Source organism: Telmatherina bonti (assembly GCF_933228915.1).
Source record: "Telmatherina bonti genome assembly, chromosome: 14".
NCBI classification, from domain to species: Eukaryota; Metazoa; Chordata; class Actinopteri; order Atheriniformes; family Telmatherinidae; genus Telmatherina; species Telmatherina bonti.
Genome location: NC_136612.1, coordinates 39,136,400 through 39,154,121, shown reverse-complemented (window position 1 = coordinate 39,154,121; position 17,722 = coordinate 39,136,400).

The following is a 17,722-nucleotide window of genomic DNA, read 5'->3' as shown; positions in this document are numbered from 1 at the left end:
AGGACGGTGAAGAGGATGAAGAAGAGGATGAAGAAGAGGACGGTGAAGAGGACGGTGAGGAGGACGAAGAAGAAGACGGTGAGGAGGATGAAGAAGAGGACGGTGAAGAGGAAGGTGAAGAGGACGAAGAACAGGACGAAGAAGAGGACGGTGAAGAGGATGAGGAAGAGGACGGTGAAGAGGACGAAGAATAGGATGAAGAAGAGGACGAAGAAGAGGACGGTGAGGAGGACGAAGAAGAGGACGGTGAAGAGGACAAAGAAGAGGACGAAGAAGAGTACGGTGAAGAGGACGAAGAAGAGGACGGTGAAGAGGATGAAGAAGAGGATGAAGAAGAGGACGAAGAAGAGGATGAAGAAGAGGACGGTGAAGAGGACGAAGAAGAGGATGAAGAAGAGGACGGTGAAGAGGATGAAGAAGAGGACGAAGAAGAGGACGGTGAGGAGGATGAAGAAGAGGACGAAGAAGAGGACGGTGAAGAGGATGAAGAAGAGGATGAAGAAGAGGACGGTGAAGGGGACGAAGAAGAGGACGAAGAAGAGGACGATGAAGAGGATGAAGAAGAGGACGAAGAAGAGGACGATGAAGAGGATGAAGAAGAGGACGGTGAAGAGGATGAGGAAGAGGACGGTGAAGAGGACGAAGAATAGGATGAAGAAGAGGAAGAAGAAGAGGACGGTGAAGAGGATGAAGAAGAGGACGGTGAAGAGGATGAAGAAGAGGACGTTGAAGAGGATGAAGAAGAGGACGTTGAAGAGGACGAAGAAGAGGACGGTGAAGAGGATGAAGAAGAGGACGAAGAAGAGGACGGTGAAGAGGATGAAGAAGAGGACGGTGAAGAGGACGGTGAAGAGGACGAAGAATAGGATGAAGAAGAGGACGAAGAAGAGGACGGTGAAGAGGATGAAGAAGAGGACGAAGAAGAGGACGAAGAAGAGGATGAAGTAGAGGACGGTGAAGAGGATGAAGAAGAGGACGAAGAAGAGGACGGTGAAGAGGACGGTGAGGAGGACGAATAAGAAGACGGTGAGGAGGATGAAGAAGAGGATGAAGAAGAGGATGAAGAAGAGGACGAAGAAGAGGACGGTGAAGAGGATGAAGAAGAGGATGAAGAAGAGGACGGTGAAGAGGATGAAGAAGAGGATGAAGAAGAGGACGTTGAAGAGGACGAAGAAGAGGACGGTGAAGAGGATGAAGAAGAGGACGAAGAAGAGGACGGTGAAGAGGACGAAGAAGAGGACGAAGAAGAGGACGGTGAAGAGGACGGTGAGGAGGACGAATAAGAAGACGGTGAGGAGGATGAAGAAGAGGATGAAGAAGAGGATGAAGAAGAGGACGAAGAAGAGGACGGTGAAGAGGATGAAGAAGAGGATGAAGAAGAGGACGGTGAAGAGGATGAAGAAGAGGATGAAGAAGAGGACGTTGAAGAGGACGAAGAAGAGGACGGTGAAGAGGATGAAGAAGAGGACGAAGAAGAGGACGGTGAAGAGGATGAAGAAGAGGACGGTGAAGAGGATGAAGAAGAGGACGGTGAAGAGGACGAAGAAGAGGATGAAGTAGAGGACGGTGAAGAGGATGAAGAAGAGGACGAAGAAGAGGACGGTGAAGAGGACGGTGAGGAGGACGAAGAAGAAGACGGTGAGGAGGATGAAGAAGAGGACGAAGAAGAGGACGTTGAAGAGGATGAAGAAGAGGACGAAGAAGAGGACGATGAAGAGGATGAAGAAGAGGACGAAGAAGAGGACGATGAAGAGGATGAAGAAGAGGACGGTGAAGAGGATGAAGAAAAGGACGAAGAAGAGGACGTTGAAGAGGATGAAGAAGAGGACGAAGAAGAGGACGGTGAGGAGGATGAAGAAGAGGACGAAGAAGAGGACGGTGAAGAGGATGAAGAAGAGGATGAAGAAGAGGACGGTGAAGGGGACGAAGAAGAGGACGAAGAAGAGGACGGTGAAGAGGATGAAGAAGAGGACGAAGAAGAGGACGATGAAGAGGATGAAGAAGAGGACGGTGAAGAGGATGAGGAAGAGGACGGTGAAGAGGACGAAGAATAGGATGAAGAAGAGGACGAAGAAGAGGATGAAGAAGAGGATGAAGAAGAGGACGAAGAAGAGGACGGTGAAGAGGATGAAGAAGAGGATGAAGAAGAGGACGGTGAAGAGGATGAAGAAGAGGACGGTGAAGAGGACGAAGAAGAGGATGAAGAAGAGGACGGTGAAGAGGATGAAGAAGAGGACGAAGAAGAGGACGGTGAAGGGGACGAAGAAGAGGACGAAGAAGAGGACGGTGAAGAGGACGGTGAGGAGGACGAAGAAGAAGACGGTGAGGAGGATGAAGAAGAGGATGAAGAAGAGGATGAAGAAGAGGACGAAGAAGAGGACGGTGAAGAGGATGAAGAAGAGGATGAAGAAGAGGACGGTGAAGAGGACGGTGAGGAGGACGAAGAAGAAGACGGTGAGGAGGATGAAGAAGAGGACGGTGAGGAGGAAGGTGAAGAGGACGAAGAACAGGACGAAGAAGAGGACGGTGAAGAGGATGAGGAAGAGGACGGTGAAGAGGACGAAGAATAGGATGAAGAAGAGGACGAAGAAGAGGACGGTGAGGAGGACGAAGAAGAGGACGGTGAGGAGGACGAAGAAGAAGACGGTGAGGAGGATGAAGAAGAGGACGGTGAAGAGGAAGGTGAAGAGGACGAAGAACAGGACGAAGAAGAGGACGGTGAAGAGGATGAGGAAGAGGACGGTGAAGAGGACGAAGAATAGGATGAAGAAGAGGACGGTGAAGAGGACGAAGAATAGGATGAAGAAGAGGACGAAGAAGAGGACGGTGAGGAGGACGAAGAAGAGGACGGTGAGGAGGACGAAGAAGAGGACGGTGAGGAGGACGAAGAAGAGGACGGTGAAGAGGACAAAGAAGAGGACGAAGAAGAGTACGGTGAAGAGGACGAAGAAGAGGACGGTGAAGAGGATGAAGAAGAGGATGAAGAAGAGGACGAAGAAGAGGATGAAGAAGAGGACGGTGAAGAGGACGAAGAAGAGGATGAAGAAGAGGACGGTGAAGAGGATGAAGAAGAGGACGAAGAAGAGGACGTTGAAGAGGATGAAGAAGAGGACGAAGAAGAGGACGGTGAGGAGGATGAAGAAGAGGACGAAGAAGAGGACGGTGAAGAGGATGAAGAAGAGGATGAAGAAGAGGACGGTGAAGGGGACGAAGAAGAGGACGAAGAAGAGGACGATGAAGAGGATGAAGAAGAGGACGAAGAAGAGGACGATGAAGAGGATGAAGAAGAGGACGGTGAAGAGGATGAGGAAGAGGACGGTGAAGAGGACGAAGAATAGGATGAAGAAGAGGAAGAAGAAGAGGACGGTGAAGAGGATGAAGAAGAGGATGAAGAAGAGGACGGTGAAGAGGATGAAGAAGAGGACGTTGAAGAGGATGAAGAAGAGGACGTTGAAGAGGACGAAGAAGAGGACGTTGAAGAGGATGAAGAAGAGGACGTTGAAGAGGACGAAGAAGAGGACGGTGAAGAGGATGAAGAAGAGGACGAAGAAGAGGACGGTGAAGAGGATGAAGAAGAGGACGGTGAAGAGGACGAAGAATAGGATGAAGAAGAGGACGAAGAAGGGGACGGTGAAGAGGATGAAGAAGAGGACGAAGAAGAGGACGGTGAAGAGGATGAAGAAGAGGATGAAGAAGAGGACGGTGAAGAGGATGAAGAAGAGGACGGTGAAGAGGACGAAGAAGAGGATGAAGTAGAGGACGGTGAAGAGGATGAAGAAGAGGACGAAGAAGAGGACGGTGAAGGGGACGAAGAAGAGGACGAAGAAGAGGACGGTGAAGAGGATGAAGAAGAGGACGAATAAGAAGACGGTGAGGAGGATGAAGAAGAGGATGAAGAAGAGGACGAAGAAGAGGACGGTGAAGAGGATGAAGAAGAGGATGAAGAAGAGGACGGTGAAGAGGATGAAGAAGAGGATGAAGAAGAGGACGTTGAAGAGGACGAAGAAGAGGACGGTGAAGAGGATGAAGAAGAGGACGAAGAAGAGGACGGTGAAGAGGATGAAGAAGAGGACGGTGAAGAGGATGAAGAAGAGGATGAAGAAGAGGACGAAGAAGAGGACGGTGAAGAGGATGAAGAAGAGGATGAAGAAGAGGACGGTGAAGAGGATGAAGAAGAGGATGAAGAAGAGGACGTTGAAGAGGACGAAGAAGAGGACGGTGAAGAGGATGAAGAAGAGGACGAAGAAGAGGACGGTGAAGAGGATGAAGAAGAGGACGGTGAAGAGGACGAAGAAGAGGATGAAGTAGAGGACGGTGAAGAGGATGAAGAAGAGGACGAAGAAGAGGACGGTGAAGAGGACGGTGAGGAGGACGAAGAAGAAGACGGTGAGGAGGATGAAGAAGAGGACGAAGAAGAGGACGTTGAAGAGGATGAAGAAGAGGACGAAGAAGAGGACGATGAAGAGGATGAAGAAGAGGACGAAGAAGAGGACGATGAAGAGGATGAAGAAGAGGACGGTGAAGAGGATGAAGAAGAGGACGAAGAAGAGGACGTTGAAGAGGATGAAGAAGAGGACGAAGAAGAGGACGGTGAGGAGGATGAAGAAGAGGACGAAGAAGAGGACGGTGAAGAGGATGAAGAAGAGGATGAAGAAGAGGACGGTGAAGGGGACGAAGAAGAGGACGAAGAAGAGGACGGTGAAGAGGATGAAGAAGAGGACGAAGAAGAGGACGATGAAGAGGATGAAGAAGAGGACGGTGAAGAGGATGAGGAAGAGGACGGTGAAGAGGACGAAGAATAGGATGAAGAAGAGGAAGAAGAAGAGGACGGTGAAGAGGATGAAGAAGAGGATGAAGAAGAGGACGGTGAAGAGGATGAAGAAGAGGACGTTGAAGAGGATGAAGAAGAGGACGTTGAAGAGGACGAAGAAGAGGACGGTGAAGAGGATGAAGAAGAGGACGAAGAAGAGGACGGTGAAGAGGATGAAGAAGAGGACGGTGAAGAGGACGGTGAAGAGGACGAAGAATAGGATGAAGAAGAGGACGAAGAAGAGGACGGTGAAGAGGATGAAGAAGAGGACGAAGAAGAGGACGGTGAAGAGGATGAAGAAGAGGATGAAGAAGAGGACGGTGAAGAGGATGAAGAAGAGGACGGTGAAGAGGACGAAGAAGAGGATGAAGTAGAGGACGGTGAAGAGGATGAAGAAGAGGACGAAGAAGAGGACGGTGAAGGGGACGAAGAAGAGGACGAAGAAGAGGACGGTGAAGAGGACGGTGAGGAGGACGAAGAAGAAGACGGTGAGGAGGATGAAGAAGAGGATGAAGAAGAGGATGAAGAAGAGGACGAAGAAGAGGACGGTGAAGAGGATGAAGAAGAGGATGAAGAAGAGGACGGTGAAGAGGATGAAGAAGAGGATGAAGAAGAGGACGTTGAAGAGGATGAAGAAGAGGACGGTGAAGAGGATGAAGAAGAGGACGAAGAAGAGGACGGTGAAGAGGACGGTGAGGAGGACGAAGAAGAAGACGGTGAGGAGGATGAAGAAGAGGACGGTGAAGAGGAAGGTGAAGAGGACGAAGAAGAGGACGGTGAAGAGGACGGTGAAGAGGACGGTGAGGAGGACGAAGAAGAAGACGGTGAGGAGGATGAAGAAGAGGACGGTGAAGAGGAAGGTGAAGAGGAAGGTGAAGAGGACGAAGAACAGGACGAAGAACAGGACGAAGAAGAGGACGGTGAAGAGGATGAGGAAGAGGACGGTGAAGAGGACGAAGAATAGGATGAAGAAGAGGACGAAGAAGAGGACGGTGAGGAGGACGAAGAAGAGGACGGTGAAGAGGACAAAGAAGAGGACGAAGAAGAGTACGGTGAAGAGGACGAAGAAGAGGACGGTGAAGAGGATGAAGAAGAGGATGAAGAAGAGGACGAAGAAGAGGATGAAGAAGAGGACGAAGAAGAGGACGGTGAAGAGGACGAAGAAGAGGATGAAGAAGAGGACGGTGAAGAGGATGAAGAAGAGGACGAAGAAGAGGACGGTGAGGAGGATGAAGAAGAGGACGAAGAAGAGGACGGTGAAGAGGATGAAGAAGAGGATGAAGAAGAGGACGGTGAAGAGGATGAAGAAGAGGACGGTGAAGAGGACGAAGAAGAGGATGAAGAAGAGGACGGTGAAGAGGATGAAGAAGAGGACGAAGAAGAGGACGGTGAAGAGGATGAAGAAGAGGACGGTGAAGAGGACGAAGAAGAGGATGAAGAAGAGGACGGTGAAGAGGATGAAGAAGAGGACGGTGAAGAGGATGAAGAAGAGGATGAAGAAGAGGACGGTGAAGAGGATGAAGAAGAGGATGAAGAAGAGGACGAAGAAGAGGACGGTGAAGAGGATGAAGAAGAGGACGGTGAAGAGGATGAAGAAGAGGACGGTGAAGAGGACGAAGAAGAGGATGAAGAAGAGGACGGTGAAGAGGACGAAGAAGAGGACGGTGAAGGGGACGAAGAAGAGGACGAAGAAGAGGACGGTGAAGAGGACAAAGAAGAGGACGAAGAAGAGGACGGTGAAGAGGATGAAGAAGAGGACGGTGAAGAGGAAGGTGAAGAGGATGAAGAAGAGGACGGTGAAGAGGATGAAGAAGAGGACGAAGAAGAGGACGGTGAAGGGGACGAAGAAGAGGACGAAGAAGAGGACGGTGAAGAGGACAAAGAAGAGGACGAAGAAGAGGACGAAGAAGAGGATGAAGAAGAGGACGGTGAAGAGGATGAAGAAGAGGACGAAGAAGAGGATGAAGAAGAGGATGAAGAAGAGGACGGTGAAGAGGATGAAGAAGAGGACGGTGAAGAGGACGAAGAAGAGGATGAAGTAGAGGACGGTGAAGAGGATGAAGAAGAGGATGAAGAAGAGGATGAAGAAGAGGATGAAGAAGAGGACGGTGAAGAGGATGAAGAAGAGGACGGTGAAGAGGACGAAGAAGAGGATGAAGTAGAGGACGGTGAAGAGGATGAAGAAGAGGATGAAGAAGAGGACGGTGAAGAGGATGAAGAAGCGGACGGTGAAGAGGACGAAGAAGAGGATGAAGTAGAGGACGGTGAAGAGGATGAAGAAGAGGACGAAGAAGAGGACGAAGAAGAGGACGAAGAAGAGGACGGTGAAGAGGAAGGTGAAGAGGACGAAGAACAGGACGGTGAAGAGGACGAAGAAGAGGACGGTGAAGAGGATGAAGAAGAGGATGAAGAAGAGGACGGTGAAGAGGACGAAGAAGAGGACGGTGAGGAGGATGAAGAAGAGGACGAAGAAGAGGATGAAGTAGAGGACGGTGAAGAGGATGAAGAAGAGGACGAAGAAGAGGACGAAGAAGAGGACGGTGAAGGGGACGAAGAAGAGGACGAAGAAGAGGACGGTGAAGAGGAAGGTGAAGAGGACGAAGAACAGGACGAAGAAGAGGACGGTGAAGAGGATGAGGAAGAGGACGGTGAAGAGGACGAAGAATAGGATGAAGAAGAGGACGAAGAAGAGGACGGTGAGGAGGACGAAGAAGAGGACGGTGAAGAGGACAAAGAAGAGGACGAAGAAGAGTACGGTGAAGAGGACGAAGAAGAGGACGGTGAGGAGGATGAAGAAGAGGACGAAGAAGAGTACGGTGAAGAGGACGAAGAAGAGGACGGTGAGGAGGATGAAGAAGAGGACGAAGAAGAGGACGGTGAGGAGGATAAAGAAGAGGACGAAGAAGAGGACGGTGAAGAGGACAAAGAAGAGGACGAAGAAGAGGACGGTGAGGAGGATGAAGAAGAGGACGAAGAAGAGGACGGTGAGGAGGACGAAGAAGAGGACGAAGAAGAGGACGGTGAGGAGGATGAAGAAGAGGACGAAGAAGAGGACGGTGAAGAGGACAAAGAAGAGGACGAAGAAGAGGACGAAGAAGAGGACGGTGAGGAGGACGAAGAAGAGGACGGTGAAGAGGACAAAGAAGAGGACGAAGAAGAGTACGGTGAAGAGGACGAAGAAGAGGACGGTGAGGAGGATGAAGAAGAGGACGAAGAAGAGTACGGTGAAGAGGACGAAGAAGAGGACGGTGAGGAGGATGAAGAAGAGGACGAAGAAGAGGACGGTGAGGAGGATAAAGAAGAGGACGAAGAAGAGGACGGTGAAGAGGACAAAGAAGAGGACGAAGAAGAGGACGGTGAGGAGGATGAAGAAGAGGACGAAGAAGAGGACGGTGAGGAGGATAAAGAAGAGGACGAAGAAGAGGACAAAGAAGAGGACGAAGAAGAGGACGGTGAGGAGGATGAAGAAGAGGACGAAGAAGAGGACGGTGAGGAGGATGAAGAAGAGGACGAAGAAGAGGACGAAGAAGAGGATGAAGAAGAGGACGAAGAAGAGGACGAAGAAGAGGATGAAGAAGAGGACGAAGAAGAGGACCGTGAGGAGGATGAAGAAGAGGACGAAGAAGAGGACGGTGAAGAGGACAAAGAAGAGGACGAAGAAGAGTACGGTGAAGAGGACGAAGAAGAGGACGGTGAAGAGGATGAAGAAGAGGATGAAGAAGAGGACGGTGAAGAGGACGAAGAAGAGGATGAAGAAGAGGACGGTGAAGAGGATGAAGAAGAGGACGAAGAAGAGGACGTTGAAGAGGATGAAGAAGAGGACGAAGAAGAGGACGGTGAGGAGGATGAAGAAGAGGACGGTGAGGAGGATGAAGAAGAGGACGAAGAAGAGGACGGTGAGGAGGATGAAGAAGAGGACGGTGAAGAGGACGAAGAAGAGGATGAAGAAGAGGACGGTGAAGAGGATGAAGAAGAGGAGGAAGAAGAGGACGGTGAAGAGGATGAAGAAGAGGACGGTGAAGAGGACGAAGAAGAGGATGAAGAAGAGGACGGTGAAGAGGATGAAGAAGAGGACGGTGAAGAGGATGAAGAAGAGGATGAAGAAGAGGACGGTGAAGAGGATGAAGAAGAGGATGAAGAAGAGGACGAAGAAGAGGACGGTGAAGAGGATGAAGAAGAGGACGGTGAAGAGGACGAAGAAGAGGATGAAGAAGAGGACGGTGAAGAGGACGAAGAAGAGGACGGTGAAGGGGACGAAGAAGAGGACGAAGAAGAGGACGGTGAAGAGGACAAAGAAGAGGACGAAGAAGAGGACGGTGAAGAGGATGAAGAAGAGGACGGTGAAGAGGACGGTGAAGAGGATGAAGAAGAGGACGGTGAAGAGGATGAAGAAGAGGACGAAGAAGAGGACGGTGAAGGGGACGAAGAAGAGGACGAAGAAGAGGACGGTGAAGAGGACAAAGAAGAGGACGAAGAAGAGGACGGTGAGGAGGATGAAGAAGAGGACGAAGAAGAGGACGAAGAAGAGGATGAAGAAGAGGATGAAGAAGAGGACGAAGAAGAGGACGGTGAAGAGGATGAAGAAGAGGATGAAGAAGAGGACGGTGAAGAGGATGAAGAAGAGGACGTTGAAGAGGATGAAGAAGAGGACGGTGAAGAGGATGAAGAAGAGGACGAAGAAGAGGACGGTGAAGAGGATGAAGAAGAGGATGAAGAAGAGGACGGTGAAGAGGATGAAGAAGAGGACGGTGAAGAGGATGAAGAAGAGGACGAAGAAGAGGATGAAGAAGAGGACGGTGAAGGGGACGAAGAAGAGGATGAAGTAGAGGACGGTGAAGAGGATGAAGAAGAGGACGAAGAAGAGGACGGTGAAGGGGACGAAGAAGAGGACGAAGAAGAGGACGGTGAAGAGGACGAAGAAGAAGACGGTGAGGAGGATGAAGTAGAGGACGGTGAAGAGGAAGGTGAAGAGGACGAAGAACAGGACGAAGAAGAGGACGGTGAAGAGGATGAGGAAGAGGACGGTGAAGAGGACGAAGAATAGGATGAAGAAGAGGACGAAGAAGAGGACGGTGAGGAGGATGAAAAAGAGGATGAAGTAGAGGACAGTGAAGAGGATGAAGAAGAGGACGAAGAAGAGGACGAAGAAAAGGACGAAGAAGAGGATGAAGAAGAGGATGAAGAAGAGGATGGTGAGGAGGATGAAGAAGAGGACGAAGAAGAGGACGGTGAAGAGGACGAAGAAGAGGACGAAGAAGAGGACGGTGAAGGGGACGAAGAAGAGGACGAAGAAGAGGACGGTGAAGAGGATGAAGAAGAGGACGAAGGAGAGGACGGTGAGGAGGATGAAGAAGAGGACGAAGAAGAGGACGGTGAGGAGGATGAAGAAGAGGACGAAGAAGAGGACGGTGAAGAGGATGAAGAAGAGGACGAAGAAGAGGACGGTGAGGAGGATGAAGAAGAGGACGAAGAAGAGGACGGTGAAGAGGATGAAGAAGAGGACGGTGAGGAGGATGAAGAAGAGGACGAAGAAGAGGACGGTGAAGAGGATGAAGAAGAGGACGAAGAAGAGGACGGTGAGGAGGATGAAGAAGAGGACCAAGAAGAGGACGAAGAAGAGGACGGTGAGGAGGATGAAGAAGAGGACGGTGAAGAGGATGAAGAAGAGGATGGTGAAGAGGATGAAGAAGAGGACGAAGAAGAGGACGAAGAAGAGGACGAAGAAGAGGATGAAGAAGAGGACGAAGAAGAGGACGGTGAAGAGGATGAAGAAGAGGACGAAGAAGAGGACGGTGAAGAGGATGAAGAAGAGGACGAAGAAGAGGATGAAGTAGAGGACGAAGAAGAGGACGAAGAAGAGGATGAAGAAGAGGACGAAGAAGATGACGGTGAAGAGGATGAAGAAGAGGACGAAGAAGAGGACGAAGAAGAGGATGAAGAAGAGGACGAAGAAGAGGACGGTGAGGAGGATGAAGAAGAGGACGGTGAAGAGGACGAAGAACAGGACGAAGAAGAGGACGGTGAAGAGGATGAGGAAGAGGACGGTGAAGAGGACGGTGAGGAGGACGAAGAAGAAGACGGTGAGGAGGATGAAGAAGAGGACGGTGAAGAGGAAGGTGAAGAGGACGAAGAAGAGGACGGTGAAGAGGATGAGGAAGAGGACGGTGAAGAGGACGAAGAATAGGATGAAGAAGAGGACGAAGAAGAGGACGGTGAGGAGGACGAAGAAGAGGACGGTGAGGAGGACGAAGAAGAGGACGAAGAAGAGGACGGTGAAGAGGATGAAGAAGAGGATGAAAAAGAGGACGAAGAAAAGGACGAAGAAGAGGATGAAGAAGAGGATGAAGAAGAGGACGAAGAAGAGGACGGTGAAGAGGACGAGGAAGAGGACGGTGAAGAGGACGGTGAGGAGGACGAAGAAGAGGACGAAGAAGAGGACGGTGAGGAGGACGAAGAAGAGGACGGTGAAGAGGACAAAGAAGAGGACGAAGAAGAGTACGGTGAAGAGGACGAAGAAGAGGACGGTGAGGAGGATGAAGAAGAGGACGAAGAAGAGGACGGTGAGGAGGACGAAGAAGAGGACGGTGAAGAGGACAAAGAAGAGGACGAAGAAGAGAACGGTGAAGAGGACGAAGAAGAGGACGGTGAAGAGGACAAAGAAGAGGACGAAGAAGAGTACGGTGAAGAGGACGAAGAAGAGGACGGTGAGGAGGACGAAGAAGAGGACGAAGAAGAGGACGGTGAGGAGGACGAAGAAGAGGACGGTGAAGAGGACAAAGAAGAGGACGAAGAAGAGTACGGTGAAGAGGACGAAGAAGAGGACGGTGAGGAGGACGAAGAAGAGGACGAAGAAGAGGACGGTGAGGAGGATGAAGAAGAGGACGGTGAGGAGGACGAAGAAGAGGACGAAGAAGAGGACGAAGAAGAGGACGGTGAGGAGGATGAAAAAGAGGATGAAGAAGAGGACGGTGAAGAGGATGAAGTAGAGGACAGTGAAGAGGATGATGAAGAGGACGAAGAAGAGGACGGTGAGGAGGACGGTGAGGAGGATGAAGAAGAGGACGAAGAAGAGGACGGTGAGGAGGATGAAGAAGAGGACGGTGAAGAGGATGAAGAAGAGGACGAAGAAGAGGACGGTGAGGAGGATGAAGAAGAGGACGGTGAGGAGGACGAAGAAGAGGACGAAGAAGAGGACGAAGAAGAGGACGGTGAGGAGGACGAAGAAGAGGACGAAGAAGAGGACGAAGAAGAGGACGGTGAAGGGGACGAAGAAGAGGACGAAGAAGAGGACGGTGAGGAGGATGAAGAAGGGGACGAAGAAGAGGACGGTGAGGAGGATGAAGAAGAGGACGAAGAAGAGGACGGTGAAGAGGATGAAGAAGAGGACGAAGAAGAGGACGGTGAAGGGGACGAAGAAGAGGACGGTGAGGAGGACGAAGAAGAGGACGAAGAAGAGGACGGTGAGGAGGACGAAGAAGAGGACGAAGAAGAGGACGGTGAGGAGGACGAAGAAGAGGACGAAGAAGAGGACGAAGAAGAGGACGGTGAAGGGGACGAAGAAGAGGACGAAGAAGAGGACGAAGAAGAGGACGGTGAAGGGGACGAAGAAGAGGACGGTGAGGAGGACGGTGAGGAGGATGAAGAAGAGGACGAAGAAGAGGACGGTGAGGAGGATGAAGAAGAGGACGGTGAAGGGGACGAAGAAGAGGACGAAGAAGAGGACGGTGAGGAGGATGAAGAAGAGGACGAAGAAGAGGACGGTGAGGAGGATGAAGAAGAGGACGAAGAAGAGGACGGTGAAGAGGATGAAGAAGAGGACGGTGAAGAGGATGAAGAAGAGGACGAAGAAGAGGACGGTGAAGAGGATGAAGAAGAGGACGAAGAAGAGGACGGTGAGGAGGATGAAGAAGAGGACGAAGAAGAGGACGGTGAAGAGGATGAAGAAGAGGACGAAGAAGAGGACGGTGAAGGGGACGAAGAAGAGGACGAAGAAGAGGACGGTGAGGAGGATGAAGAAGGGGACGAAGAAGAGGACGGTGAGGAGGATGAAGAAGAGGACGAAGAAGAGGACGGTGAAGAGGATGAAGAAGAGGACGGTGAAGAGGATGAAGAAGAGGACGAAGAAGAGGACGGTGAAGAGGATGAAGAAGAGGACGAAGAAGAGGACGGTGAGGAGGATGAAGAAGAGGACGAAGAAGAGGACGGTGAAGAGGATGAAGAAGAGGACGAAGAAGAGGACGGTGAGGAGGATGAAGAAGAGGACCAAGAAGAGGACCAAGAAGAGGACCAAGAAGAGGACGAAGAAGAGGACGGTGAAGAGGATGAAGAAGAGGACGGTGAAGAGGATGAAGTAGAGGACGGTGAAGAGGATGAAGAAGAGGACGAAGAAGAGGATGAAGTAGAGGACGAAGAAGAGGACGGTGAAGAGGATGAAGCAGAGGACGGTGAAGAGGATGAAGAAGAGGACGAAGAAGAGGACGATGAAGAGGATGAAGAAGAGGACGAAGAAGAGGACGAAGAAGAGGATGAAGAAGAGGACGGTGAGGAGGACGAAGAAGAGGACGAATAAGTGGACGGTGAGGAGGATGAAGAAGAGGAAGAAGAGGACGGTGAAGAGGATGAAGAACAGGACGGTGAAGAGGACGGTGAAGAGGACGGTGAAGAGGATGAAGAAGAGGACGAAGAAGAGGACGGTGAAGAGGATGAAGTAGAGGACGGTGAAGAGGATGAAGAAGAGGACGGTGAAGAGGATGAAGAAGAGGACGGTGAAGAGGATGAAGTAGAGGACGGTGAAGAGGATGAAGAAGAGGACGGTGAAGAGGATGAAGAAGAGGACGGTGAAGAGGATGAAGTAGAGGACGAAGAAGAGGACGGTGAAGAGGATGAAGAAGAGGATGGTGAAGAGGATGAAGTAGAGGACGAAGAAGAGGACGGTGAAGAGGATGAAGAAGAGGATGGTGAAGAGGATGAAGAAGAGGACGAAGAAGAGGACGGTGAAGAGGATGAAGAAGAGGATGGTGAAGAGGATGAAGAAGAGGACGAAGAAGAGGACGGTGAGGGGGATGAAGAAGAGGACGAAGAAGAGGACGAAGAAGAGGACGGTGAAGAGGACGAAGAAGAGGACGATGAGGAGGATGAAAAAGAGGACGAAGAAGAGGACGTTGAAGAGGACGAAGAAGAGGACGGTGAGGAGGATGAAGAACAGGACGAAGAAGAGGACGGTGAAGAGGACGAAGAAGAGGACGATGAGGAGGATGAAAAAGAGGACGAGGAAGAGGACGGTGAGGAGGACGAAGAAGAGGACGGTGAGGAGGATGAAGAACAGGACGAAGAAGAGGACGAAGAAGAGGACGAAGAAGAGGACGATGAGGAGGATGAAAAAGAGGACGAAGAAGAGGACGTTGAAGAGGACGAAGAAGAGGACGGTGAAGAGGATGAAGAAGAGGACGAAGAAGAGGACGGTGAAGAGGATGAAGTAGAGGACGGTGAAGAGGATGAAGAAGAGGACGAAGAAGAGGATGAAGTAGAGGACGGTGAAGAGGACGAAGAAGAGGACGAAGAAGAGGACGGTGAAGAGGACAAAGAAGAGGACGAAGAAGAGGACGGTGAGGAGGATGAAGAAGAGGACGAAGAAGAGGACGGTGAAGAGGATGAAGAAGAGGACGAAGAACAGGACGGTGAAGAGGATGAAGAAGAGGACGAAGAAGAGGACGAAGAAGAGGATGAAGAAGAGGACGAAGAAGAGGACGGTGAGGAGGATGAAGAAGAGGACGGTGAAGAGGACGAAGAGCAGGACGAAGAAGAGGACGGTGAAGAGGATGAGGAAGAGGACGAAGAAGAGGACGGTGAGGAGGACGAAGAAGAAGACGGTGAGGAGGATGAAGAAGAGGACGAAGAAGAGGACGGTGAAGAGGATGAAGAAGAGGACGAAGAAGAGGACGGTGAAGGGGACGAAGAAGAGGACGGTGAAGAGGATGAAGAAGAGGATGGTGAAGAGGATGAAGAAGAGGACGTTGAAGAGGACGAAGAAGAGGACGGTGAAGAGGATGAAGAAGAGGACGGTGAAGAGGAAGGTGAAGAGGATGAAGAAGAGGACGGTGAAGAGGACGAAGAACAGGACGAAGAAGAGGACGGTGAAGAGGATGAGGAAGAGGACGAAGAAGAGGACGGTGAGGAGGACGTAGAAGAGGACGAAGAAGAGGACGAAGAAGAGGACGGTGAGGAGGATGAGGAAGAGGACGAAGAAGAGGACGGTGAGGAGGACGAAGAAGAGGACGAAGAAGAGGACGAAGAAGAGGACGGTGAGGAGGATGAAGAAGAGGACGAAGAAGAGGACGGTGAAGAGGATGAAGAAGAGGACGAAGAAGAGGACGGTGAAGGGGACGAAGAAGAGGACGGTGAAGAGGATGAAGAAGAGGATGGTGAAGAGGATGAAGAAGAGGACGTTGAAGAGGACGAAGAAGAGGACGGTGAAGAGGATGAAGTAGAGGACGGTGAAGAGGATGAAGAAGAGGACGGTGAAGAGGATGAAGAAGAGGATGAAGAAGAGGACGGTGAAGAGGATGAAGAAGAGGATGGAGAAGAGGATGGTGAAGAGGATGAAGAAGAGGACGGTGAAGAGGACGAAGAAGAAGACGGTGAGGAGGATGAAGAAGAGGACGAAGAAGAGGACGAAGAAGAGGACGGTGAAGGGGACGAAGAAGAGGACGAAGAAGAGGAAGAAGAAGAAGACGGTGAGGAGGATGAAGAAGAGGACGAAGAAGAGGACGGTGAAGAGGAAGGTGAAGAGGACGAAGAAGAGGACGGTGAAGAGGATGAAGAAGAGGACGAAGAAGAGGACGGTGAGGAGGATGAAGAAGAGGACGAAGAAGAGGACGGTGAAGAGGATGAAGAAGAGGACGAAGAAGAGGACAGTGAGGAGGATGAAGAAGAGGACCAAGAAGAGGACGAAGAAGAGGACGGTGAAGAGGACGAAGAAGAGTACGGTGAGGAGGATGAAGAAGAGGACGAAGAAGAGGACGGTGAAGAGGATGAAGAAGAGGACGAAGAAGAGGACGGTGAGGAGGATGAAGAAGAGGACGAAGAAGAGGACGGTGAGGAGGATGAAGAAGAGGACGGTGAAGAGGATGAAGAAGAGGACGAAGAAGAGGACGGTGAGGAGGATGAAGAAGAGGACGAAGAAGAGGACGGTGAGGAGGACGAAGAAGAGGACGAAGAAGAGGACGAAGAAGAGGACGGTGAAGGGGACGAAGAAGAGGACGAAGAAGAGGACGGTGAGGAGGATGAAGAAGGGGACGAAGAAGAGGACGGTGAGGAGGATGAAGAAGAGGACGAAGAAGAGGACGGTGAAGAGGATGAAGAAGAGGACGAAGAAGAGGACGAAGAAGAGGACGGTGAAGGGGACGAAGAAGAGGACGGTGAGGAGGACGAAGAAGAGGACGGTGAGGAGGACGAAGAAGAGGACGAAGAAGAGGACGGTGAGGAGGATGAAGAAGGGGACGAAGAAGAGGACGGTGAGGAGGACGAAGAAGAGGACGAAGAAGAGGACGGTGAGGAGGACGAAGAAGAGGACGAAGAAGAGGACGGTGAAGGGGACGAAGAAGAGGACGAAGAAGAGGACGGTGAGGAGGATGAAGAAGGGGACGAAGAAGAGGACGGTGAGGAGGATGAAGAAGAGGACGAAGAAGAGGACGGTGAAGGGGACGAAGAAGAGGACGAAGAAGAGGACGGTGAGGAGGATGAAGAAGGGGACGAAGAAGAGGACGGTGAGGAGGATGAAGAAGAGGACGAAGAAGAGGACGGTGAAGAGGATGAAGAAGAGGACGAAGAAGAGGACGAAGAAGAGGACGGTGAAGGGGACGAAGAAGAGGACGGTGAGGAGGACGAAGAAGAGGACGGTGAGGAGGACGAAGAAGAGGACGAAGAAGAGGACGGTGAGGAGGATGAAGAAGGGGACGAAGAAGAGGACGGTGAGGAGGACGAAGAAGAGGACGAAGAAGAGGACGGTGAGGAGGACGAAGAAGAGGACGAAGAAGAGGACGAAGAAGAGGACGGTGAAGGGGACGAAGAAGAGGACGAAGAAGAGGACGAAGAAGAGGACGGTGAAGAGGATGAAGAAGAGGACGAAGAAGAGGACGAAGAAGAGGACGGTGAAGGGGACGAAGAAGAGGACGAAGAAGAGGACGGTGAGGAGGATGAAGAAGGGGACGAAGAAGAGGACGGTGAGGAGGACGAAGAAGAGGACGAAGAAGAGGACGGTGAGGAGGACGAAGAAGAGGACGAAGAAGAGGACGAAGAAGAGGACGGTGAAGGGGACGAAGAAGAGGACGGTGAGGAGGACGGTGAGGAGGATGAAGAAGAGGACGAAGAAGAGGACGGTGAGGAGGATGAAGAAGAGGACGGTGAAGGGGACGAAGAAGAGGACGAAGAAGAGGACGGTGAGGAGGATGAAGAAGAGGACGAAGAAGAGGACGGTGAGGAGGACGAAGAAGAGGACGAAGAAGAGGACGAAGAAGAGGACGGTGAAGGGGACGAAGAAGAGGACGAAGAAGAGGACGGTGAGGAGGATGAAGAAGGGGACGAAGAAGAGGACGGTGAGGAGGATGAAGAAGAGGATGAAGAAGAGGACGAAGAAGAGGACGAAGAAGAGGACGGTGAAGAGGATGAAGAAGAGGACGGTGAAGAGGATGAAGAAGAGGACGAAGAAGAGGACGGTGAGGAGGATGAAGAAGAGGACGAAGAAGAGGACGAAGAAGAGGACGGTGAAGAGGATGAAGAAGAGGACGGTGAAGAGGATGAAGTAGAGGACGGTGAAGAGGATGAAGAAGAGGACGAAGAAGAGGATGAAGTAGAGGACGAAGAAGAGGACGGTGAAGAGGATGAAGCAGAGGACGGTGAAGAGGATGAAGAAGA